Source organism: Ornithorhynchus anatinus, chromosome 2 (assembly GCF_004115215.2).
Source record: "Ornithorhynchus anatinus isolate Pmale09 chromosome 2, mOrnAna1.pri.v4, whole genome shotgun sequence".
Classification (NCBI taxonomy): domain Eukaryota; kingdom Metazoa; phylum Chordata; class Mammalia; order Monotremata; family Ornithorhynchidae; genus Ornithorhynchus; species Ornithorhynchus anatinus.
Genome location: NC_041729.1, coordinates 72,982,555 through 73,009,115, shown reverse-complemented (window position 1 = coordinate 73,009,115; position 26,561 = coordinate 72,982,555). Strand labels below are relative to the sequence as shown.

General features: G+C 41.3%; 1 protein-coding gene and 1 long non-coding RNA gene across 2 annotated transcripts in view; one reads left to right on the top strand and one right to left on the bottom strand.

Moving 5' to 3' along the window:
• ARID1B (AT-rich interaction domain 1B) overlaps positions 1-26,561 on the bottom strand; it is a 514,902-nt gene that overhangs the window by 274,243 nt on the left and 214,098 nt on the right.
• The window catches only part of LOC114809053, a 28,594-nt gene continuing 2,228 nt past the window's right edge, over positions 196-26,561 (top strand). Inside the window, exons 1-2 of the long non-coding RNA XR_003756812.2 lie at positions 196-591; positions 5,204-5,252. This is a non-coding gene — a long non-coding RNA (uncharacterized LOC114809053). The remainder of the gene's footprint in view (positions 592-5,203; positions 5,253-26,561) is intronic.

The window sequence follows — 26,561 nt, the reverse complement described above, 5'->3', positions numbered from 1 at the left end:
ACCATTTGAGCTACTTCAGGTCTAAGCCTAAGTCTAATTTGGGCAGTTTTTGGTTACTGCAGGAGGGAGGTAAGGAAATTAGCTCCAACTGAGGAAACTGTGACACTGAGGGGCTAAGCGCCTGGCCGATTCATCAAGTTTTCTGATTCATCATATAGTGATCGACTCGCTAAACTAAGGCTTAGATCTCAAACTGCTGCCAACTCCGCTGAATGTCTGGCATTGGCTCTTTGTTCCCCCCACCCTGACAAACGGCAATCCTGCTCAGCCGTTACACGGAACCCAAATGCAATCGAACGAGAGATAACAAAGGTAATGAGAGGGGCATGCGCTGGTGAATGAACAACTACCCAAGGTGCCTCCATCGGTGGTTGAAGAACTGTCCCTTGGCCGGCCCCACCAACGACCCTACTCTAAGACGGCATATATTTCATCATCGTCATCATCAAAGGCATCGTTAAGCCCTTGGCATCATTATAGACGTTCAGGAACATGTGGATACTTCGTCTCTAAGTTTTTTGATAAGAAGCTGGAGGGGAGCCAGCTCACAGGAGCTCTAAGGAGGGATCAACACTAGGTTGGTTTTATTAGGTAAGTTTATTAATAACTTGGATTAAAGAATCAAAAACATGTTCATCAAATTTCAGATAATCCTGAAATGGGTGGAGTTGGGAATATAGAAATATAAGTCCAAAAGACCTTAAATTGGCAAAATTGGATATTTTATTTTAAGAAAAGCAGACCAAAAGAGGGCTGTTTCTTGGAGCGCTGTATGATTAAAACCTTCATATGGCCACATTTTAAGTTATTTTGATAAACACCACTGGCAGTGTACACAACACACAAAATGGCATCACCCAGTGACTACCAAAGAGCTCTCTGACTGACTCATTTTCTGCCCCAAAATGCAACAGGGTGACATCCACAAGCCACCAAATGACTTCTATGGCACTGATTCAGTGGACAGACACTCCACTGGGCCAAGTGAGTATGGAAGGGCCAACATTCAGTACGGAGTTCACACTGTGTGCACAGAACTATAGTACATACCTGGGAAAGTACAATGGTGGTAGAAGAGTCCCTGCCCCAAAGAAGGGCATGAGATGTCATGTGGAGATCTCCCAACCATGGTGCCAAGTTTCCCATAGAGTGTTATTATTATTATTATGATTATATTTGTTAAATGCTTACAATGTGGCAAGAACTGTTCTAAGCGCTGGGTTAGATACAAGGTAATCACGTTGTCCCACATGGGGGTCACAGTCTTGATCCCCATTTTACAGATGAGGTAACTGAGGCACAGAGAAGTTAAGTGACATGCCCAAGGTTACACAGCTGATAGCTGGTGGAGCCGGGATTAGAACCTACATCCTCTGACTCCCAAGCCCATTTACTTACCACTAAGCCATGCTGCTTCCCTATGAGAAGCCATGGCCTTGTAAAAAGAGCATGGGCCTGAGAGTCAGAAGGACCTGGGTTCTATGACCTTGGGCAAGTATGCTGCTGTTTGACCTTGGGCAAGTCATTTACTTCTCTGTGCTTCAGTTATCTCATCTGTAAAAAGGAGATTTAATACCAGTTCTCCCTCTTACTTATACTGTTGAACCCCATGTGGGATCGGGACTGTGACTGTGTCGGACCTGATGAGCCTGTACCTTACTCTACACTTACAACAGTGCTTGACACACAGTTAAGTGCTTAACGAATACCAATATTATTATTTGAGATTCATTCATTCATTCATTCAATAGTATTTATTGAGCGCTTACTGTGTGCAGAGCACTGTACTAAGAGCTTGGAATGTACAAGTCGGGAACAGATAGAGACAGTCCCTGCCCTCTGACGGGCTTACAGTTTAATCGGGGGAGACAGGCAGACAAGACCAATGGCAATAAATAGAGTCAAGGGGAAGAACATCTCATAAAAACAATGGCAACTAAATAGAATCAGGGTGACGTACATCTCATTAAACAAAATAAACAAAATAAATAGGGTGATAAAGATATATACAGTTGAGCGGACGAGTACAGTGCTGAGGGGGTGGGGCAGGAGAGGGAAAGGGGGGAGAAGAGAGTTTAGCTGTGGAGAGGTGAAGGGGGGGTAGAGGTACCAGAGGGAAAAAAGGGGGACGCTCAGTCTGGGAAGGCCTCTTGGAGGAGGTAAGCTTTAAGTAGGGATTTGAAGAAGGGAAGAGAATTAGATTGTCGGAGGTGAGGAGGGAGGGCGTTCCAGGACCGCGGGAGGACGTGGCCCAGGGGTCAACGGCGGGATAGGCGAGACCGAGGGACGGTGAGGAGGTGGGCTGCAGAGGAGCGGAGCATGCAGGTGGGCAGTAGAAAGAGAGAAGGGAGAGGTAGGAAGGGGCAAGGTGATGGACAGCCTTGAAGTCTAGGGTGAGAAGTTTTTGTTTGGAGCGCAGGTTGATAGGCAACCACTGGAGATGTTTAAGAAGGGGAGTGACATGCCCAGATCGTTTCTGCAGGAGATGAGTTGGGCAACAGAGTGAAGAATAGACTGGAGCAGGGCAAGAGAGGAGGAAGGGAGATCAGAGAGAAGGCTGACACAGTAGTCTAGCCGGGAAATAACGAGAGCCTGTAGCAGTAAGGTAGCCGTTTGGGTGGAGAGGAAAGGGCAGATCTTGGCGATATTGTAAAGGTGAGACCGGCAGGTCTTGGTAACGGATCGGATGTGTGGGGTGAATGAGAGACACAAGTCAAAGATGACACCAAGACTGCGGGCCTGAGAGACGGGAAGAATGGTCGTACCATCCACGGTGATAGGGAAGTCTGGGAGAGGACTGGGCTTGGGAGGGAAGATGAGGAGCTCAGTCTTGCTCATGTTGAGTTTTAGGTGGCGGGCAGACATCCAGGTGGAGACATCCTGGAGGCAGGAGGAGATGCGAGCCTGAAGGGAGGGGGAGAGGACAGGGGCAGAATTGTAGATCTGCCTGTCATCTGAGTAGAGATGGTAGTCAAAGCCGTGAGAGCAAATGAGTTCACCAAGGGAGTGAGTGTAAATGGAGAACAGATCTTTCCTCGTGACTGGTTCATCAATGAAAGGGAACTGCTGCTCAGGTTAGAAATCAACGAAAGGACACTCAATCACTTGGGACAGTGAGAGATGTATATGGTGCATACTTTAACAACCAGCACAGGCACAAAACTCAGCAAAAGGAACAGTTACTAGAAATGAGAAATGCTCACTGTCTTTTGGTGGAAAAGGACCTCAAGGCACAACTGATTGAGAAGCCAGTATGAGATCTCGGTGTAACTGAAAACAGGATAGCCACTAGTGAGATTCTAATGAGTGTTAATTCCGATTCTGCTCCAACGCCACGATGCAATGCATCACCCAAGATACATAAAACTAATGAGGTTCCATCCGCCTTTAGACTACTACCTTTCAGATGCTGTGGAAGGGTCAGTTGTAAGTGCAAATTTCTCATTTCTGAGGTTGTACTTATTTATAAGTGGCCTCGGTAAAGGTACACTTGTTGCTAAAAAGTTTAAAGGCATTAAAGAGGAAGCAAATTATGTGGAGGAATATGGGGCTAGCTATGAGCATACTATTTCACACAAACACACACACACAATTCCATTAACTTCTTGGATGAACCATATTTTTGAATATCTTTTTATAAACCACAGCCCATCCCAATATTTTCTTTCTAATTTTACGAAGAGTTTCTCAAGGGAATGGGATTGACTAGTAGTACTGGACATCAGATATGGTCCCTGTCTATAAGGAGTTTTCCAAACACCACAAACATTAGTAAACACCTCTCAGAACCCACATCCTTGCTATCTTTAGAAAAAGAGAACTACAGCATGGGAAAAAGGTATAGTTAAAAAGATCAAAGAACATAGACAACTTTATTGTTTGCTTATTTGTTTTTCCTGTCTTCTGGAAACACAAAACAGGAAATGGAGTATACATGAGACGGTAAAGTGATCTTTTATGAAGAGGGATATTAGGATATAGTTGAGAGGAAGGAGGCTTTTTTTCTCCCACTCCCTGAGGCAGCAAGTATATAGCTGCAATTACTTTTAGGGGCTGGACAGAAATGTGTATTGCATTTGCTCCTCTCCACTGATGATCTTCCCACCCTTGGGTTTAGTTGACCTAAAGGGCAGTTAAATAAATCCTTGGGAAGAGCTCAGCACAACTGCAAATCCCTCCTTCCGTCCCCACCCCCGCACACCAGAGCAACAGTGCCTGAAGGACATTAAAGGCCCAATTCTCTTATTTTGGCAATCCCTACAGGAGAGGACAAAGAAAGCCCAATATACATATTGACTGGATGAAAAACTCAACATCAGTATTCTAGTAGTTTGGTGGTACTTTTGACCCTTCTGTCCCCCCAGCCCAGGTATCATTCCTTATTTACTCTGTTTGCAAAGGGAGACCTTGTATCTTCAAACTTTTCATTATTTTCAAAGAAGGAGGAGTAAAATCAAACACGCACAAATACACACACATACACACAATAAACAAAATCTGGAGAGGGAAAGGAAATTAAAAAAAAAAGAAAAGACAAGAAAGACAAAGGACAAATGAAGGTAAATTAGATTTCCACAACATTTATCCTGCAAGAAAGCACATGCTTTAATCTACCCTGAACAAGGTGCGGGCAAAGCTAGCACTGCATTTTGTCTCAAAGCTAAAGGGGACAGCAGTGAAATCTTACACTGTTATGGCAATCTCGTTTAACCAGTTTCACAAGTTGACTTGAAAAGGAAGTTAGTTACACTCTTCTGGCAGAATGGGAATAAATATGGCAAAAACTGGCCAAATGAATGGGCTGGAGTCTTAGGTGGGTGTGTAAGAGTTTATGTGAACAAGTGTTATTACAAAATTAAGTGCTCTTGACAGAATAGAGTCTTCTACAGTCCCCTTTGCAAAAAAGAAGTTAAAATGAATTTTAATTCAAATCCAATTGTGTGTAGTATTAATAAAAATAAATTGCTTCTAATAAAACACTGGAAATGTGGATATTTTTCTTTAAATTTCCTCTACTACGTATTACTTAGGACTATTAATTTATAAATGCTGTAAAGAAATCATAAAAAATAAAAATGAAGTCGTGTTTCAGGAGGTGAGATTTGGACACAGCTTCTTTAAGGGTTATTTGTTGCTAGGAAAATGGTTAGCTGAAAATAATGGAATTTTCCTTGTGTTTCCCTTTCCTCAACATATACTTCAGTCCTGAAGACCAAAGAGGCATGATGATGGCTTGATGATAAAGATAAAAGGTAAAAAATATATAAACCAAAGGGAGAATTTTATAGGTTGGGGGTGCAAAATTGAGAATTTTTATTTCCCATCTGGCTAACAGACCTTATTCCTTAATCCACAGCATTCAGAAGATGGAAACTATTCGGTTCACTCATGTATTTCACCTAAAGACTGGGTGCTAGATGTTTTAAACCTTCCCACCTGACCCTGACACAAGTGCAAAGGAACAGAGGAAAGAACACTTTTCTCTCCCCTGCCATTAAGGTCTCAGGCACCGTGACTATACAGACTTTTCCCTTATAATAAATCAATCAATCCATCATATTTATTGAGCACTTACTGTATGCAGAGCACTGTACTAAGCACTTAGGAGATTACAGTACAAAGCATTGCTAGACATGTTCCTGACCCACAAGGAGCTAGTACTACACAAAACAGATCTGCCCACAAATGATTGGGCATTGCATGCAGTAACAGTGACAGAAACCAGAAGAGTCAGTCATTCTCCCACTCTGTGTTCTGAAGAGTGACCCACACACTCTCTGCCAGCACAAGGAGAAAATAATTGGTTTTTAAATGACTATCAAAATTGAAGTAAATCTTAATAAAACTCTTCCTGAACCCAGATGTTTTAGGATTTTCCCACAAATTACATTAGATTCCATGTGCAATAAATCCACATGTGTTATTGATTGGAAGACATCCAAAAATAATTTTCTGAAAGACACCGATTTTTTAGAATTCCCCTGACTTCAGTTGAAATGAAGTATCCATTATAACTTCACTATTAAGCATGAAGGATAGACAATTCTTTTTAATTGGCCGTCTTTTTCTTCCCTTTCTAGACACCGTCATTCCAGGGCGAGCCCCTCCATTCTGACAACAGGGCTAACAAGGAAAGAACGAACGCTAGGAGCAATGTTCTAGGCAGTAACTCTGAAATCACTATGCCAGGTTTCAGAAGTGTTTTTGGCAAAAGTATACTAGGGGCTATAAAAAAAGTGACTGAATGAGATGAAAGATAAGTTCACTTTGATACACATGTGAACAAACAATTCTGGATACTTTAAGCCACCAGAGTGTCAACTGAGTTCATTTCTGTGATTTAAATTACTAAAGTAAGCCAGCATTGCTGCTGTATCATAATGACCACACAGTTTAATTGAAAACTTAACGGGGAAAGAAAAGCTCTGAATACAGACTACATTTTGACAAAGGCAATGGCCCAAAAAGCCAGAAATTTCCATGTCCCAGGAGTTGGGCTGGGCTCCCCCATCAAAGAGCATTCCTTCCTTTTTGAGCTGGCTTTTCAGGGTTCCGTAGCTAACTGGAATCCTGGGGAATAAGTTCGCATTTGCTCCATTTCACTGCTGAACTGGAGTAAAAAGAATCCCTAGGAACCTAGGAGAAAGACCCCGGGTCTGGGAGTCAGAAGTCCTAGGTTCTAATCCTGACTCTTCCACTTGCTTGTGGTCGGACCTTGGATAAGTCACTTAGCTTCTCTAGGCCTCAGTTTCCTCAACTGTAAAATAGAGATTTGATACTTGTTCACCCTCCCGTTCCGATTGTGCCACCCATTTGAGCCTGGGACTGTTTCTGATCTGCTTAACTCATAGATTAGTACTTAGATCAGTGCTTGACAAGTACCATAACCATCATCATAATCATCAACACTGACCACCCAATGCCTTGGGCAGCTAGAGGGAAAGAAGGAATTCTTCTGCCCCTAGAAGCAGGGTTAGCAACTAGCACCATGAAGTCTGGGCATCACCATGAACGCCAGGATGTAGGGTGAGCTCTCCTAATTAAAGACCACAAGGGTTAAAAAATTCTGATTATTCCACCACATTTCCCAGTGGGTCCCAAAGTTACCAATGCGTCATAATGATTATATCAAAGGGAATGTGTCTATCGACTGTTATACTGTAATCTACCAATTGCCTAGTACAGTGTTCTGCACAAAGTAAGCACTCAAAACATACCATTGATTGATACAAATATCTCCTCTCTCACCCCTGGGTTACTATTTCTGCCTTCCAACTCTTCTATTAGTGAGTACCCTGGGACATTTCTGAATCTGGTCATCTGTTCCCGGTGTGCTAGAGTAATGCTCCTAGCACTCCTGTACTGAACAGGGAAGCAGGTACAGAAAAGGAGGGGAACCAAAATCATAATGTTGCACCTTCAGATATCAAAGACTACAGCCTACCATAGAAATCACACAAGTTTCCTTGGGAAATTTCACCTACACTGAGTATGCTTCCTACTCAACTCCAAAGAGCAAAATAAGGGGACAAAACAGTAGAACCTGGCTCAATCAGTCCATCAGCATTGGAGCAAGGCTCACTGCCACACATCTTTGTATGACGAGACAGGTAAAGTCAGTTGGCTCCCAAGAGGAGGGTGTGTTCGCATGGGAGGATCATATGCGAGAAGGGCTGAAGAAACAGCGGACAACTTCAATTGATGTGGAACATACCAGCAGTCATATCAACCTGCAGACCTGGGTTTCACAGGACCTGGGTTCTAATCCTGGCTCTATTTGTCTGTTGTGTGACCTTGGGCAAATTGCTTTACTTCTCTGTGCTTCATTTCCCTCATCTGCTAAATGAGGACTCAATACCTGTTTTCCCTCCTACTTAGAATGTGAGCCCCCTATAGGACCTGATTACATTATATCTACTGTAGCACTTAGTACAGTGCTTGGCACAGAGTAAGCTCTTAACAAAGGACACAATCCATTTTATTTTTATATGGCAATGAGGAATAGATTAGAGCAGAAATTTTAGGATATATGTGATCACAAAAGCACCATACACTGCAAATAGCAAATATAGTAATACAATAATGGCCAGTACAGAAGGGATCGTCAGTTGTTTACAACAACCTTGTCAGGCACATATACATTTAGATAGAGTCCCCATTAACAGCATCATCCTTGAATGTAAATGATGATGTCTTACAATTATTTGCACAGTAACCTGTTTCCTTAGTATTGCTACTCCCATTTTGTTAAAATCCCTAAAGCATGGTTAGTATTTGTAGTAGGCTACTGGGACTAAAACTGAGGGACAGTCAATATACATAGATCCAAGAAAGGGAACAAGACCCTTAAAACAGACTCAAGATAACATGTTTCAACAGTTCAGAACATATTGAAATGTCACCCCATACTGCGTGTAATTTACTTCAATATCGACCATCCCAATAGATTATAAATTACTTGAGGGCAGGGATATCTGCTTGTATTTTTATACTTTCCCAAGCACTTAGTATGGTGCTCTACATGCATTAAGTGCTCAATAAATGTCACTGACATTATTCCAATACAATCTCTCTTTACAGATTGCAGTGAGAACAAAGTTCATGCAGTCACATCTCCTGAAAATTATTTCCCTTCTTTTGAAATAATTTAACGATACAAGAGAACTTGGAACAAGCCAATATTGCAATTGTTATCATTTCAAATTTTCCAACACAAAATTTTGCATATCAGAGAGAGATATGTGCAACAATTCTATGTCCGCCACCTCTACCCCTACATCACTTCAAATCTTGATGTTCTGAAAGGTCACATGTTTAAAAGTTCACATTACCAATCAATAGAAAAATTGAATCAAATAGCCATGGGTCTATTTTCATTCTAGCTTTCCCTAAAGGGAACTAGTCACAAACTCTGCCAAGTCAGTTTTACTATAATTCAAGTGGTCCTTTTAGAACAGATTCACTACTAGAAATGACTTCAAGGACTTAGCCCTCTGAAGACTCTAAGTATGAATTGCCAGAAAAGTTGATACTTTAGCAGGTCTTTTTTTAAAAAAAAATGGTATTTCTTAAGTGCTTACTTATGTGCCAGTCCCTACACTAAGCATTAAAGAAGACACAAGATAATCGGATTGGACATTTTTCATGACCCAAATGGGGTTCACAGTCTTAATCCCCATTTTACACCTGAGGCACAGAAAAGTAAATGTCTTGCCCAAGGTCACACAGGCGGCAAGTGGAGGGGCCAGGATTAGAAGTCAGGTATCTAAGAACTGCGAATGTTCTACAGGGCTACCAAAGGACATCTCCAAGAACTGTAGCTATCTTCAGAAGGCACATAATATATTAATAACTTTCTGCAAAGAGGACGAACTTCAGAACTTTTCTGGCAGTCAAGAAATAACCATTTCCCCCTAAATTAAGTAACTCTGTATTTGGAGGCTATTACTTTTGTAGTGGGTTGAGAAAAAAATAAAATTTTCCTATAAAACCATGCCTCAGTAAGAATAGTCCCTGTTGGCTGGATCTTGTTACATCTTTGATACCCAACATGACTCATCAGGGCTTCATCTAATGCTAGTGATTCAGAAGGCAGATGAGATTATTAAGTTATTTTCATTTCAAGTCAGGCTCATTTATTAAACACTTTTCATCTGAAATAAAACTAGTGGTAATTAGAGAGAGAGGCTGCATTGCTGCTCTTCACATGATACTTTATACCCTTCCCCCACCATACTCAGGTTGCCAACCCTTGTGCCATATCATTATACTTGCCTGTAGGTCTAATGGGAATGCTACTGGGCTAAGAAGCAAGTCTCTCAGGTCCAATGGCCTCTGAGCAGAAACAGGCCACCTTCTGATCTGTAGATGGAATGAATGGATTAAACGAGAGCCAAGCCAGCTGTTGTAGGCTTTATCGGTACATAGGCCTAACAGATGGGAGCCCATTCTGAAAGCCTCTTGCTACAGCTAGCGAGTCTCTGGTGCTGGCCTTCTGTTCACTACGCTTCTTTCTGATGGAGAGGCAAAAGCAGAATACACTCAGGAGTGTGTATCTCCTCCTCCCAACCCCCCTACTCCCAGTACACACCCACACACCCACAAACCTCTTGAGAACAATTCTGTACCAAGGATCTAGTCCATTTTCACCTATCCTTTCTTTAAATAATAAAGTTTGTTGTTGGTCCAAGCACATCTGCTGATCTGCAATGTATAAAGTGCAAACCAAAGAATGGGACCTGTAGTGTGATACAATCTGGAGAACCAAAGCCTGTGGAAAAAAGTTATGGATCCAACTAAGTGCTAAAGACAAGAAAGAACACAAGACAACAGCAGAAGCTATTTGGATTAAACAGAACAATGTCCAAGGAATTAAAGTTTTAAATTTCCAATATCAAAACCTACAACTGATCCTTGCAGAAACATACATTTTCATCCATCTCACAAATCTGCTTCAATTTCATTTTTTGTACACTGAATGGAAGTGAAAAGGAAGCAGTCCACCCTGCCAACCTATTATTCAACAACCTTTCCATATGGCAGTTTCAACACACACAAAAGCACACCCTTGTCTAAATCTCTGACTGTTTAATTATTTATTGTGGAAGAAATAGAAACCAGAGATCCAACAAAGCTACTTATCTGTAAGTGAAGTAACTATGCTGAGTCCTATGTATGCAACCTACTTATTTAGCCTGGCTTGATCATTTCTCTCTATTTAAAAAAATTAAACAATAAAAATTTAAGCAGTCCTGGATAAGCACTTGGAACAACTGATAAATTGCTGTGTTTTGATCTACACTATTTTATTTGAGGCTTCATTAGCATACTTATCTTCACTGTATTTCTTGACAACTTTCATGAATTCAAATGTAAAAACACATAGTTTTTAAAAGCCAAAAACCCATTTGAGAGGAGAGTTGGGTACAAATGCTACAGCAAAACGTGGGCATACTTTCAGTGATTCTCAGGACACTGAGAAGTCTTGACTCATTCACTGTGGTCAAGCTGAGTTTTTTTTTCTTCAGGCACTTAGGTTTAGCATATTTGGATGAATAGAGCTACTGCTGAATAAAATGCTACCCATGCGTTTACACAAAATATCTTGAAATGTCAAGTTCAAAGTTCAAAATCGTATTTTAAAAATGCCTATCCTCAAGAACTTGCCATACTAATGACTTCTCTCTGTATTCATATCAGGTCAAAGCACCCCTACAAACTGGATCATACTGATGAAATGTATGCTGTGACTAACCAATATGTGTTAGTGACTATGTGTCCTGAACCACCATGAGAGGTGGTTTTGGACCATGTGTCAAAATTGATAGCAATTTTGTGTTGACAAACAATTTAAAATTTTAGGAAGCTCACCTATAATTACTGCATTCTCTACATAAATTACAAAAGATAGCCATTATTCTATTCAGTAGGGTACTCATAATGCAAACATCTGTACATGCCAATTCAAAGTTACCAGTTTCGAAAAAACAAGTAACTCTAAATGAGTTGGCAAAAATTTAATATTCTAAAATTGATAAAGAAAAACTTATAAACATCATTCATTATACTATACTTGAAAAATGAACTGCACAGATGCAGACATTAGTAGGATATTAAAAGGATATTTGTACAAGTTTGTGAGATGTTTGTGAGAAGCATTATGGCATAGTGGAAAGAACACAGATCTGGGAGTCAGGACCAGAGTTCTAATCCCAGCTCCACCACTTAACTGCTGGGTGACCTTAGGCAAGTCATTTAACTGCTCTGTGCCTCAGTTACCTACTGTAAAAGAGAGATTAAGACTGTAAGCCCCATGAGGTCCACTGTCTGTTTCCAACCTTATTAATTACCTTTTATCTACTCCAGCACTTGGCAGGGAATATGCCTGTTTATTGTTGTATTGTGCTCTCCCAAGTGCTTAGTATACTGCTCTGCACACAGTAAGTGCTCAATAAATACTATTGAATGAATGAATGTCTGGCACAAAGTAAGTGCTTAACAAATACCATTGAAAAGGTTCATAATATACTCATTTCAGGGTGCCTATGCAGTAAATGTTCCTGTTAAGTAAACTTAAAGACTGTTGTGCTTAGATAAAATCTGGAGTTTTTGAGTAACCAGAGTTGGCTTTACGTTAGACCACCACCAGCTCAGATATATAGAGTGGTTAGGGGAAGTAATACTGTGGAAACTTTCAAAAAATCAATGGTCACTGGTCTCAAGAGCAAGATCCCATGGTAGAATGGCCAATTCAGAACAACCCACTCAGAGTTGCGGCATTTCAAAATTTACGGCTATAATAATAATGTTGGTATTTGTTAAGCGCTTACTATGTGCAGAGCACTGTTCTAAGCGCTGGGGTAGACACAGGGGAATCAGGTTGTCCCACGTGGGGCTCACAGTCTTAATCCCCATTTTACAGATGAGGTAACTGAGGCACAGAGAAGCTAAGTGACTTGCCCACAGTCACACAGCCGACAAGTGGCAGAGCTGGGATTCGAACTCATGACCTCTGACTCCAAAGCCCATGCTCTTTCCACTGAGCCATGCTGCTTCTCTTAAGAAACAGTCATGTAAGTGGCGACATTCACTGACCTCTGGAGAGCCTTATGACTCATTTTTTTGCATAGATCTATTGATGAGGAAATGTTCCATATTTGCATCAACCAAGAGCTTAACAGTGCTTATCTATCTTCAAGGAGCATACTTTATGGAAGTGTTTTCTGAATTAGGTACCGACCGGCAGGGGAAGCAGGGAGCGATGACCATAAGTGACACAGAGATCAGGCATCTGAGTAGCAAAGTGACTAATTAAAAGAACAGGGAGGGCCAATTTCCTCGATAACAATTGGTCTTTCCACTGACACTCTTTTAGCTTTGAAGAACTAAGAAATATCAAGAGGAAAGTGATTCGTAGGAGAGGGAGAGGAAAGAGGAAAATAGAAGTGATGAAGGAGTAGTGTTTTTCAATGATTTTGAAGAAGTGACTACTTTTTAAAACCTTCTGAAGGAGCCAGTCATCAGAAACCTGGTCCCCACGGATAAACACCAATTGACAAAGCCCTGCCTCAGTTAGTGGGACACTAGGGGGAAGAGTAGACATATTTCACAGAATGGTTCATGAGGCTTTATGAGCATGCTAATGAAGGTACTGACCAGGGCAACTGACAAAATAGTACAAAAAGATGATACTGAATATAAGTGAGAAAGGGGTTATCTAAATCAAGACCTTGTTCATTCAGGCCACTGAGAAACAGCATGGTGCAGTGGATACAGCATGGGCCTGGGAGTCAGAAGGTCATGGGTTCTAATTCCAGTTCCACCACTTGTCTGCTGTGTAACCTAGAACAAGTCACTTCCTCTTCTCTGTGCCTCAATTACCTCATTCGTTAAATAGGGATTCATTAATTCAATCATTCATTCAATTGTATTTATTGAATGCTTACTGTATGCAGAACAATGTACTAAGCGCTTGGAAAGTACAATTCGGCAACAGATAGAGACAATCCTTACCCAACAACAGGCTCACAGTCAACCATAGTATACAGACAAAAGGGGGAGACAGACAAAAAAAAAGTAGACAGGCATCAATAGCATCAAAATAGATAAACGGAATTATAGATATATACACATCTTGAATAAAATAAATAGAATAGTAAGTACAAATATATACAAGTGCTGTGGGGAGGGGAAGGGGGTAAAGCAGAGGGAGGGAGTAGGGGTGATGGAGAGGGAAGGAGGAGCAGAGGAGAAGGGAGGCTCAGTCTGGGAAGGCCTCCTGGAAGTGAGCTCTCCATAGGGCTTTGAAAGGGGGAAGAGAGCTAGTTTGGCAGATGTGAGGAGGGAGGGCATTCCAGGCCAGAGTTAGGAAGTGGGCCGGGGGATGAGGGTGGGACAGGCAAGAACGAGGAACAGTGAGGAGGTTAGCGGCAGAGGAGCGCAGTGTGCGGGCTGGGCTGTAGAAGGAGAGAAGGGAGGTGAAGGAGGAGGGGGCAAGGTGATGAAGAGCTTTGAAACCAATAGTGAGGAGATTTTACTTCATAAAAAGGTTGATAGGCAACCACAGCAGATTTTTGAGGAGGGGGATGACATGCCCAGAGCATTTCTGACGAAAGATAATCCGGCAGCAGAGTGAAGTACAGACTGAAGCAGGGAAAGACAGGAGGTTGGAAGATCAAAAAGGATGCTGATGCAGTAATCCAGTTGGGATATGATGACAGATTGTACTGACAAGGTAGCAGTTTGGATGAAGTGGAAAGGGCAGATCTTGGCGATGTTGTGGAGGTGAGACTAGCAGGTTTTGGTGAAGGATTGGATGTGCGGGGTGAATGAGAGAGCAGAGTCAAGATGACACCAAGGTTGCGGGCTTGTGAGACAAGAAGATTAGTAGTGTCCTCCACAGTGATGGGAAAGTCAGGGAGAGGACATGGTTTGGGAGGTAAGGAGCTCAGTCTTCGACATGTTGAGTTTTAGGTGGCAGGCAGACATCCAGGTGGAGATGTCCTGAAGGCCGGAAGGGATATGAGCCTGGAGGGAAGAAGAGAACAGGGGAGGAGATGTAGATTTGGGTGTCATCTGCGTAGAGATGATAGTTGAAGCTGTGGGAGCCAACGAGTTCATCAAGGGAGTGAGTATAGATGGAGAAGAGAAGAGGGCCAAAAACTGACCCTTGAGGAACCCCTACAGTTAGGGGATGGGAGGAGGAGGAGGAGCCTGAGAAGGAGACTGAGAATGAACGGCCAGAGAGGTAAGAGGAGAACCAGGAAAAGATGGAGTCCATGAAGCCAAGGTTGGATAAGGTGTTGAGGAGAAGTGGAATGGTTGAGGAGGATCAGGATAGAGTAGGACTGTGTAGGATTGTGTCTGTGAGCGCCATGTGGGAGAGGGACTACGTCCAACTCGATTTGCTTGTACCCAACCCAGTGCTTAGTACAGTACTTGAAACACAGTAAGCACTTAACAAATACCATCTTCTTTTTTTCCTCTTCTCATCTTGTCTTCTTAACTAAGACACAAGAGGCATGAGGGAGTTAACAGCCATTTGCTACTTCAGCAGTTTCCACAACTGCCCATATGAACCATTTCAGTCAATTAATGGCATTTTTTCGGTGCTTACTATACGGAAAGCACTGTATTAAGTACTTGAGAGAGTACAGTACAACAGAGTTGTAGAAATGTTCCCTGTCCACAAGGAGCTCTTTTTTGCTCCCTACCCTGACATCCCCTCAAAGCTGTAAGCTCAATGTGGGCAGGGAAGGTAACTACCAACTATGCCATATTGTATTCTTCCAAATGCTTAGTACAGTGCTCTGCACACAGTAAGTACTCAATAAATACCATTTATTAATTGATCCCTCCGGCCAATGCCTGAGAGAAACGGGAGATATAAGGAAAGAATCAATAACAGGGAGTAGGGCAGGTATTACCTGGTGTACCATAAAGTTTCAATGGATACAGCCCTTGCCCCACATGTGGCTCAAAGTTTAATTGGAAAGATATTTAATCCCCATTTTACAGCTGAAAAACTGAGGCACAGAATAGCTAAGTGACTTGCGGAAAATCACACACAGGAAGGTATAAAAGCTAGAATTAAAATCCAGGCTCTGCAAAAGCAGTGTTGCCTAGTGGATAGAACCTGAGCCTGGAAGTCAGAAGGACTTTATTTCACATTCCAGCTCCAGCCACTTATCTGCTGTGTGACCCAGGCAAGTGATATAATGTCTCTGTGCCTCAGTTATCTCAGCTGTAAAATATGGTTTAAGACTGAGAGTCCCTTGTGGGACATGGACTGTGTCTTAACCAATTAGGTTGCATCTGCTCAGAGCTTAGTATGGTGCCTGGCACATAGTAAGCGCTTAAGAAATACCATTAAAAAAAAAGTCCTCTGAATCCCAGACAAATGCTGTTTCCACTAGGCCACCATGCTTCTTTCCCAGTTCAGTGACAGAGGGTCTTAAGTGCTGTTGGCACTGGCAGCATAAAAAGATTTTCAGAACCACAATACTATGGTTGACAGTTTAAGGATTCTACCCTTTTAGGGGGGCTTGTGGCAAGCTCAGCTGGCCATCATGAAGAAAACACTAACGTTTCAACTGTACAAGAACAAAGCAGAAGATCGGCACATCCAAGTTTGCTGGTGCACCGACTATAATACCCTTAAGCAACTACTAACACTAAGACCCACCATCTTTTAAAATATTCACTAATACTCAAATAACTAAGTTTACAAATGCTCACGGACCCTTGAGATAAAAGCCCAGAAGTTGGTAGATGGCAGGAATTTTCTGACAGGTTAGAAAAGCATTCTCTGTTGTTCAAGTGCAAAAGATAAACTTTTGCACTTTAACTTTTCAGCGGTAGTGACACCATCTCCTTTGCCAACTTTTCAGAGTCACTACCATTTGTTGTTAACAATAGGATAGCACAAACAAATAAGGTAGTTTGAAAGAAACACAGAGTGATAAAAATTTTCCACTATTCCTGTGACCGTGATTCTCCAGCAAGTGAACACAAATTGCTAACACTCGCCCAGAAAACTATGAATTTTCAACAGCTAAAGAAATGGGATTGATAAAATGAGCATCATTTGAATTGTTTAATGCTAAAGGACAATTTAAAATGCAACGAAAATGCAGTTAAGTCACATTTAGATTTCCTGCTGGTGGTACAAATTATAAAAGCAGATGGCAAGTACTCTTTGCCTCTGCCTGTGTTTGGCCTCTCTTTTGTATGCCTTAGTGTTTGGCGCCTTCTCTCAATACCTGGGTCTCTCGCTGCTGTGTTTACTAATTAGAAGGACAGCACATTCACCAACCTTCATTTTTCTTTGTCACTGAGTAGATGATCCTATGAGTCTGTGAGACTATGTTGCTTAAAAATGTGGCTGTAGTGCCGTAATATAGAATCCGTTTCCAAACTTCTGGAAAGAAATAAAATTCCTTCATGAGCCCAGTCCTGTCACTTCCTGTGTGTGACACAACACGCCTACAAGGCACTGGGCTGACTGCAGATCAATTAGGTATAGGCTACCATTGGTTGGTGTGCGGTGCTCAAAGCCTCCTGGACTTGACATGGCTTAGTGCTTGGAGCACAGGCCTGGGAGTCCAAAGAACCTGGGTCTTAATCGTAGCTCTGCTAAGTGTTTGCTGTGTGACCTTGAGTAAGTCACTTCACTTTTCTGAGCCTCAGTTACCTCATCTATAAAATGGGGATTGAGAGTGTGAGCCCCATTTGGGACAGGTAGTGTGTCCAACCTGATTAAGTTGCATCTACCTCAGCACTTAGAACAGTGCCTGGCACGTAGTAAGTGCTTAACAAGTACCATAATTATTATTATTATTTCTCCAGTCAAACAGCAGTTCAGGTGCAAGACAGAAGTTCCTTTGTACTACTGTCAATGAAATGTGTTTTGAGGTTGGCCTTCAGTCCATCTTTTGATTATATATTGTGCTATATCCTATAATGTTGAATATCGCTTATTCTTTAATCTCAGATAAAGGAATTCAAAACATATCAGTGTAACATTAAGTTAATGAAGAACTACGATAGGACTGTGGATCTTTGCAGGAGGCTGCAGAAGTAGAAGCTTGTTCTTCTGACTGTAGTAGTGGTTCTGCAACGAAAGACGGAATCAGCAGCGTTCCCTATAGCCCTACAAGTAGAACAGAAACCCAACAGAAATTAAGAAAAGCGCCTTGCCACTGGAGGCCCAGCTCTTTCAAATTCTCATTCTAAAAAGGTACCTGCTTTCACAGAGGGTGAAAAAAAAGCATCAGGAATAAGAGGCAGAAACTTCCTGAGACAGGTATGGACAGCAATAGATTATGAATGGCTGATACAATGAAATTGCAAATTCAGGATAAAGCTTCCTCTCTGAACTGTAGGGAAGCAGCGTGGCTCAGAGGAAAGAGCCTGGGCTTCGGAGTCAGAGGTCATGAGTTCGACTCCCGGCTCTGCCGCTTGTCAGCTGTGTGACTGTGGGCAAGTCACTTAACTTCTCTGTGCCTCAGTTACCTCATCTGTAAAATGGGGATTAACTGTGAGCCTCACGTGGGACAACCTGATTACCCTGTATCTACCCCAGCGCTTAGAACAGTGCTCTGCACATAGTAAGCGCTTAACAAATACCAACATTATTAACTGTAAACTCACTGTGGGCAGGGAACGTATCTACCAACTCTGTTATAATGTACTCTTCCCAACCACTTGGTACAGTGCTCCACACACAGTAAGCATTCAGTAAATACAAATGATTGACTGAATGTACAAGCAGCTATTTGGGGAATTATAATCAATTTGGTTCACACTTTCAATGTAGCGTGTGGAATAAAATATATGTAAACTTTTTATATTGATAAAACAGGACTAAAGAATGTATTGAATGTTAGTCTCTCCAAACAGAAAGAACTTATCAGATACGGAGACAAACAGTAAAGTGAAATTAATGCAAACTAAACAGGCCACTGCGATATAAATTACTTGAGTTAACCAAGATCATTGTTGGCTAAATGTCAAATGAAATGTGTCAATTCAACTTAAGCAGACAGCATTGAATTTAGAGTTTAAAGATATACTTTTTTTTCCAGATTTTTACACTGTCTTACAAATGTGAACACTTTTCTAGCATTGGAAAAACTTCCCCTTGAGATTTTTGGGGTTTGTTGGTTTTTTTTTTTACATGAACTACCAGTTGGAAAACAAGACTTTCAGACAACTAAGCCCACTGAAAGGAGAGGTGTTATTGCACTGAATTTTTAAGGATACAAACTAAGAGCATCAATGGACTCTGAGACTATCTAAGATACTCTACACCATCAGAACTTCAATAACAGAGGCATTAAATAAAAGTTTTCTCTGACATACTGCTCCTGCCCTCCCTTTATGCTTTCAAAATGATGTGTCTGAACTCAACATTGGAAATTGCTCAAAAGCTTCCTAAAAGATAATGGTGAGACTCCTTTCAGGCATCTAGGGGCCAAGACCTAGAGAAGCTCTTTTCACTAGACAAGGTTGCTGGCAATTTCTTTCAATGCAAAACTCTCTTTGGATATGACTAAATTTTGCAGGCTTTCTTTTCAAGCTTTTCTTGCAAAGCATATGCCCTACAGAGATTTCTCCCCTGAGTATCAAGCATCTAGATCTTCCTTCCAAGGACCCCTTCTCCAATAACATTTAGGAGCAGCTGTCTAACCCTTTTCAAAACCCCAACTTCACTCCCTTAGAATTAGTATTCTTTACCTTCCAGACAGAATCTTATCTCAATAGAACCATCAGGAGTTAAAACTCCCTCCACTAAGCCCAGCAGATCTTTCCACTGAAAGAAGCATTTTGATATAATGTTTCTCAGAGAAATTCTTCATGCCATCTGAAAATCAAGGATGAATTAATTGACTCTTAATATATATACACATTATTATATCTGTGATCCCCTATAGATTGTATAGTCCTTGTGGGTGAGGAGCACATTGACCAACTCTGTTATAATGTACTCTCCCAAGTACTTAGAATAGTGCTCGGCAAACAGTAAGTGCTCAATGAATTTGAGTGAATTTCATAATATCTGGAAAAAAATTTTCAGAAGATGTTGGCCAGCAGAACAGAGACAGTTGGTGAAATTGACTGGGATCTGGTCCACTGCTATTGATGGTATATACAGCACCAGAAACCAAAGGTCAACTTTCGCATTAGAGCTTTTTGACCTAATATGTCATTTAGTCTACTGAAAATTTAGATGCTTGAAACAGTTTTAGATCCTTTTCATAAAATTTTGTGATTCTAGCCTTAAAGAAAAACGTTTTAATCACATCATAGAGAGTAAGTGATAACTTGTTTTCCATGAAAGTTACTGGACAATGTAACTAAACATGCTGAGATCACCACTTAGAGACACTTTATTGTATTTTTAATTATTCAGTTACTTCAACCTGATATACGTGTACTACTTTCTGTAATATCCTTTATTCTTGCTCTTGTCCCCACTATCACAATTTACTTTTGTCCAGCTTATCCTCCCATTAAATTCTGCCTGTGTCTGGAGCAGTGGTGGTGTGTCTGACTTTTGCTACGTCTTCCCAAGCACTTAGTACACGTACATAGTACTTCAAAATCCACTTGTGCTCAATAAACACCATTGATGAGGGAAAGTGATGAAGTACCCTAATCTTATAAACAGTGTTGGCCTAGTGGAAAGAAAATGGGACTGAGAATCAGAGGACCTGGGTTCTAATCCAACTCTGCCATGCACCTGCTGTGTGAACCTTGGACAACTCAATTTCTCTGTGACTCAGTTTCCTCAGTTGCAAAATGGGGATTCAATACCTGTTCTCCCTTCTTCTTGATTGTGAGTGCCTTGATTATCTTGCATCTGCCTCAGCGTTTAATACAGTGCTTGGCACATTCTAAACACTTAAATACAATTATTATTATTATTGTTATTATATACTTGATTTGAATACTCTGACCTTTGGAAAACAGTATTGGTTAAAATATTCCTTGCAAAGTTAAAGGAAATGCTGAACAACTTGAATCTATAATTATTTTTCATTTCTGAAGATAATACTATTTATTGATCTTGACTGTACTCTATGAAAATGAATGGCTCAACAGGTCAACACACCCCCAACAATTTTTTCCACCCAGTGTTACCATCATGAATGGTATTTACGGATCACTTACTGTGTGCAGAACAATATTCTAAGCACTTAGGAGAGTAAAGTACACCTGAGTTGGTAGACACATTCCCTGCCCAGAGTGAGCTTAAAGTCTAGAGGGGGAGAGAGACAGACATTAATATAAATAATTTATACTATATAACATGTAATTCATAGCCATATACGTAAGTGCTTTGGGGCAAATATCAATTGCCCAAAAAAATCACAGATCCAAGTGCATATATGAGGAAGAAAGGAGAGGAAACCAGAGAAAAGAGAGCTTAAATACAGACCGCCTTTTGGAGGAGAGGTGATCTCATTAAGGTTTGGAAGATGAAGAAAGTGGTCTGGCACATATAGAGGGGGAAGGAGTTCCAGGCCAGAGGGTGGATGTGGTAAAAGGGTCAGTGGTGAAGACAGATGAGATGTGTTAATATAGAGACAAGTAACTATTTGCAGAATGCTGCATCACATGCAATTTTGCTTCTCTGAGAAACAGTGTTGCCGAATGGAAAGAGCACGGGCCTGGGAATCAAAGGATCTGGGTTTTAATCCTGGCTCTGCCACTTATCTGCTGTGTGTGAATTTGGGCAAGTCAATTAATTTCTCTGTGCCTCAGTTCCCTCATCTGCAAAAATGGGGATTCAGTACCTTTTCTTCATCCAACTTAGATTGTGAGCCCATATGGGACTGGATGATCTTGTAACTACCCCAGTGCTTAGCAAAGTAGTTGGCACATAGTGCTTGATGCAACTACTATTATTATTCTTTAATTCAGAGGCTTCCAATTTGCTCAAAGAGCACCGCCCCATCCATACCTCCTGCATTCCAGTTCGAGCTGTCTGTGACTGCAGCTTCCCATCGCTTGAAGTAATACTTCAGTAACTCCTTAAACAATTTCTGCCATACACTCTTCTTCAGCATCCTTCCTCTCCGAGGCCTCATAACAAATTGTATCTTTCATATAATCCCTTCTGTATAAGCCTTTCCTCTTCAACTGTACTTAAGATGTACATTTCTTTATCCTATTAAAAATGTAACATCTATTTAACAGGATGGGATCAAATAAGATATGTTTTATTTTTAGAGTTTAGCAGGTGAAACATAAAGATCAATCAATCCATCAATCGTTTTTACTGAGAGCTTACTATAAGCAGAGTATGTACTAAGTATGAAGTAGAATGGTCTAGTGGAAAGAGCATGGTCTGGGAGTCAGAGGAACTGGGTTCTACCTGGGTTCTAATCCCAGCTCTGTCAAATGCTTGCTGTGTGACTTCAGGCAAGTAGCTTCTCTGTGCCTCAGTTCTGCTGTTCTTCTTCCTATTTATGTCTGTGAGCCCAGGTGGACAGGGACTATATCCAACCTAATTCAGTTGTATCTATCCCAATGCTTAGAATTGTGTTTGACATGTAGAAAGTGCTTAATGAATACCATAAGAAAAATCAAAGAGCATGGGAGGGTACAATGTAACAGAGTTGGTAGACACAGTCCCTGACCACGACAAGCTTACAGTCTAGAGGGAGGACATAAAGAGACAGAGACAGGTGTTTGTTTCCAAACCCCTCATGCTCCCAGTCATTACAGAACTCAAACTGAAACACTGCGAAGAGTTATTTTCAGTGCTTAGAGCCCAGGTGAAAGAGAATATAAACTTGCTGCAGCAGCCTCCTTGCCTGTCAACCACCCAGCATTTGGATGGGTAATTTCTCCCCTAGAGAGTATATGCAGAGCTTAAAGCCGAGTCAGATTGCTGTATGATATTCCTTGTCAGGGCAACTAGACTTTGTCAGTAATATGACCTAAGAAAGGAAAAGGTTTTTGGTTGATTGGCTCAGATGAACCAAGACCCACTGAAGGAGCAGCGTGGCTCAGTGGAAAGAGCACGGGGTTTGGAGTCAGAGGTCATGGGTTCGAATCCCAGCTCTGCCATTAGTCAGCTGTGTGACTGTGGGCAAGTCACTTCACTTCTCTGTGCCTCAGTTCCCTCATCTGTAAAATGGGGATTAAGACTGTGAGCCCCACGTGGGACAACCTGATTCCCCTGTGTCGACCCCAGCGCTTAGAATAGTGCTCTGCACATAGTAAGCGCTTAATAAATACCAACATTATTATTATTATTAAGAAGAGAATAATTTGAGTTTTACAGTAAATTGGTGGGTTACATAATACACTTTCTTCAGGAAAAAATGTCTGACAATCCCACAGGTTATTTCCCAAACTCGATCACACAGTTTCTCAATCTTTCACCTGCACAGCTGCAACATGTACATTTGGGAGAGTTTTACACGAACTCTCAGTAAGACATAGGCCTCAAGAGGCTTAGTGGCTCCTCTGTCCACACCAAACATTGCATCCTCACTTCAATTACAAAGAATTGAGGATCAATGGGAATCCCTGCATTCTCTTTCTGAGGTAAGATCTGGGATTACAATCAAATCAATGGTATTTATTGAGCACTTGCTGTGTGCATGACAGGGGAATCCACGCAGACTTCATGTCTAGTAGGAAAACAGAAAGTACTTCCAATTTGGGGAATAAATGTGCATACTAAAGAATATAATAATAATAATAATTATGACGGTATTTGTTAAGTGCTTACTATGTGCCAAGCACTGTTGTAAGCACTGAGCACTGTCCTAAGCACTCTAAAAAGTACACACATGCCCACAATAAAACCAATGGAAATGTACTGTTCCCAAGGGCGCCCTGAGATGCTTGATGGTTTGGGGGAAGGATAGCTTGAATTTCACAATGTTCCACTTTTGTAGGCTTAAAAAACTTGTTTTTCTACCAGATCATTAATTGAACGCTTACTGTGTGCAGAGCACTGTACTGAGTGCAGATGAAACACAGTCTCAAAGTAAAGCCTTCAATGTCTATCCATTCCTCTCCAAAACAAACTCCTAACTACTGGCTTAATGTCTCTCTATCAGCTCACTTTGCCTTTCTGATCCACTCCCTTCTCCTATAAATCCCTAGCTCACACTCCCTGCTGCCCATTAGTTCACATTCTCATTATGGCGCATTCCCAACTCTCCCATATCCGACCCATGGCTCACCCCCATCTTCATATTCCTTCTGAAATCTCACCTGCTGCTGAAAATTTTCCCCAAACACTTTTTCTTCCTATCTTTCATTAATGCACTTTTGCACTCAAAACTCTCATTGAACTTTTTAATTAATGGCACTGAGCCCTTACTACTTTTCTGCATATCTATTTAAATACTCTGCTATAAGTACTTCTTCCTCCTGTGTCTATTTTGTGACTTTCTCACCTGCTAAACTCTAAGCCCCTTGATGGCAGGGATTATGCCTAGAGCTAGTACATGCCTACCCTGTGCAGAGCTCTGAACTAAGCATTGGGAGAAAATATATAGGGGGGAATTAGACATCGTCCCTGTGCCTCAGGAGGCTCACAATCCAAGAGTTTAGGTGGGGAGAAAGGATTGGAAACAGACATTAGGAGTGATTAAACATTAAAATGCAACACAAATAAATACACAAAATAGGCTCAAAGTCTCAGAGGGGCTGGAGGTGTCTGAAAGTGCATGGGACTATGCCAGGAGCAGGGACTCTTGTCAGTAAGAGGGAAGGTGCTTCCCTTGGAAGTGATGGAGAAGCGTATCTCCTCCAAGAGGCCTTCCCTGACTAAGCCCTCATTTCCTCTTCTCCCACTCTCTTCTGCGTTGCTCTCACACCCCTCCCTTAGTCCCACAGCACTTACATACTTATCCATAATGAATTCATTTATATTAACGTTTGTCTCCCCCTTTAGACTCTAAACTCCTTGTGAGTGGGGAACGTGACTACCAACTATGTTATATAGTGTACTCTCCCAAGCTGTTAATACAGTGCACTACATATAGGAAGCGCTCAATAAATATGATTGATTGATGGAAGTCTGAGAGTGCATTGGAGCAGTTTTTATTCCCAATCTGACATGGATGGGGATAAGTTACTCTCAGTACAGTGTTTTGTAAACAGTAGACAGCAGTGAAGCTTTGGGAGACCTGTGAAACATATAACAGGAGAGAGATTGATTTCTCTAAGTAAAGGACTGGCAAAGCTCAGGATAGCAGGTAGATCCCACAGCAGAATCAGTTCTAATGAGGGGCAAATCCACTGGTGTAACATAAACTTATTTTTATTTGAAAATATTGCACAAAGGAACTGCTGGGCTGACAATGTCTCTTTCAGTCACACTGGCATGCAAAATGGACAGCATGTCATCATTACCAGTGTCATTTTAGAAATGAAGAACCGCTTTCTCTAAATCCATATTATGTGTAAATGAAAGGGGCGGGGGGGGGGGGGGAATGTGTGCACGCGCACGTGTTTTTTCCACCATGGATGCTTAAGTCAGTCACTCCCTGGATGAAGGACATAAATTGATTTAAATAAATAGTATTTGTTACTTATGTATTTCAAAAAGCTTACTGCACAGAATTGATGCAAACAGCTTGAGTTACATATGGATAGAAATGATGATGCATCTCTAAAGAAATTTCATCCCACTTGGGTTTTACAAAAGAGACTCACTCCTTTTTATACTGTCAGATGTTACTGGCTACCTATAAATACAATATGCCTTTTAATTAGATTATCACCTTAGATTTCTCCTTCCTAAAATGTATTTACATGCTGACTCTGTCTGCATGTAACAAAACCAATGCGCAATTGGACACAGAATCTTTAATCCAAGTGTTTTTTTACAGGAACATACAATTTCAGTTTTCATTCAAATTCAAATGGGATTTAAAACTGATTGGTTTAGTCATAATTTATACAGATGGTCTGGAAGTTGTTTGAGGCCACACAAGGTTTTTTGACCGAATAACTATCTTGCTTACCTCTTAACTGGCTTGACATCCGTATAAATCAATCAATGGTATTTATTGAGCACTTACTGTGTGCAGGGCACTATACAAAGTATTTGGGAGAGCAGAGTACAACAGATTTGGTAGACACATTGCCAGCCCGCAGCAAGTTAGTCTATAAGACGGACAGGTCATTGTGGGCAGGGAATGTGTCTTTTTATTGTTATACTGTACTCTCCCAAGTACTTAGTACAGTGCTCTGTGCTCTATATACAGTAAGTGCTTAATAAATACAACTGAATGAATTAATGAATATGGGTGTTGCTGGGCAGTCTCTGTATCATACTGCCAACTTGGACTCTGGGTAGTCAGTCAGTCAATCCTATTTACTGAGAGCTTTCTGCATGCACAGCATGGTACTAACTTGGGAGAGTACAATACAATGAACAGATACATTCCCTGCCCACAGTGAGCTTCAACGCCTCGAGGGTAAACAGCAGAGTGGAGAGGTATATTTAGGGATCTAAAATGTCATCTGGCAAGACGGCAAACCTACTGATTTCACAGTTGAATTCCAAAGCAGTGTCTGAGAGGGAATTAGTAGTATACACTTCCCCAAACATCACCCCCGAACTGTAGAGCATTCACCTCTCGTATGTTTGTTTAGCACAGTGAGAGCTGTCTGGTGCTGATTCAAATCCAATACCAATTTCTAGGCTCTCAAAACCATTTCTAACATACGCACAATCCCTGTTTGGTAAGGGCCCCCTTATACATGAACCATTTGACCAAAACATCACTTTTTAGATGATGTTTATTCACCTTACTTCCCTGAAAAACAACCCACTTTCTGTTGGAAACATTTCATTTGTAGAAAAGGAGGTTATAGCTTGTGACTTATAAGGGTTTCTTGGGAGCTTAGTCTTGCCAATCACTCCTGTCTCTTTGAACTTAAAAAGTTCTGACCCAATGCATGTGACCATAATAACTGCAATGGTCTTTATACAGATAGGAAAACACCAGGCTTTCCTTTCTATTGTAATTATAATCAAGCTCAGTTTCTTCTGTTTTGAGACATAAAAATAACCCTATCCT